Source organism: Chrysochloris asiatica, unplaced genomic scaffold (genome assembly GCF_000296735.1).
Source record: "Chrysochloris asiatica unplaced genomic scaffold, ChrAsi1.0 scaffold00357, whole genome shotgun sequence".
Classification (NCBI taxonomy): Eukaryota; Metazoa; Chordata; class Mammalia; order Afrosoricida; family Chrysochloridae; genus Chrysochloris; species Chrysochloris asiatica.
This window is the reverse complement of record NW_006408875.1, coordinates 451,491-452,179: the sequence shown is the minus strand read 5'-3', so window position 1 is coordinate 452,179 and position 689 is coordinate 451,491.

Below are 689 nucleotides of genomic sequence, written 5' to 3'. Positions count from 1 at the left end.
GGTGGATTCAGGACTTCAATGCATAAATTAAGTCAATAAGATTATTGGAAGAAAATGGAGGGCAATGCTGTCCAATTTAGCTTTTAACAATGGATTAGTATAACAAAAGCACAAATAGAAAAAGACAAAATAAATAAATGGGACCTCATAAAAATAAAGGGAGGTCAGTTACTTTGTAGGCTAAACATTGGACTATGAACCACAAGTTTCAAGTCTGCCAGCCACTCCATGGGAGAAAGATAAGGGTTTCTGTTCTCACAAAGATTTCCAGCTTCAGAAACCCTGAGCAGGGCTCCTGAGTCTGAACTGATTCTATGACACTTAACAACAACAACAAAAACTTTCATTTATCAAAAGATTTTATTTTAAAAAGTGAAATGATAAGTTACTGACAGGGAGAATATCTTCAGAAACCATATATTCAACAAGAATCTAATAACTAAAATATATATAAAGCTTTGACAACTTAACAAAAAGATTACTAACCCAATCATAAAATAGACAAAGAACTTGAATAGACATTTCATCAAAGAGGACATTCAGATGGTCATCAAACACGTGAAAATATGCTTTGTGTCATTAGCCATCAGAGAGATGCAAATCAAAACCACACTGAGATACCATTTCACTCATGCTAGGATGGCTAAGATTAAAAAAGAAATAAGAAAATAACAAATGTTGGCAAGTAT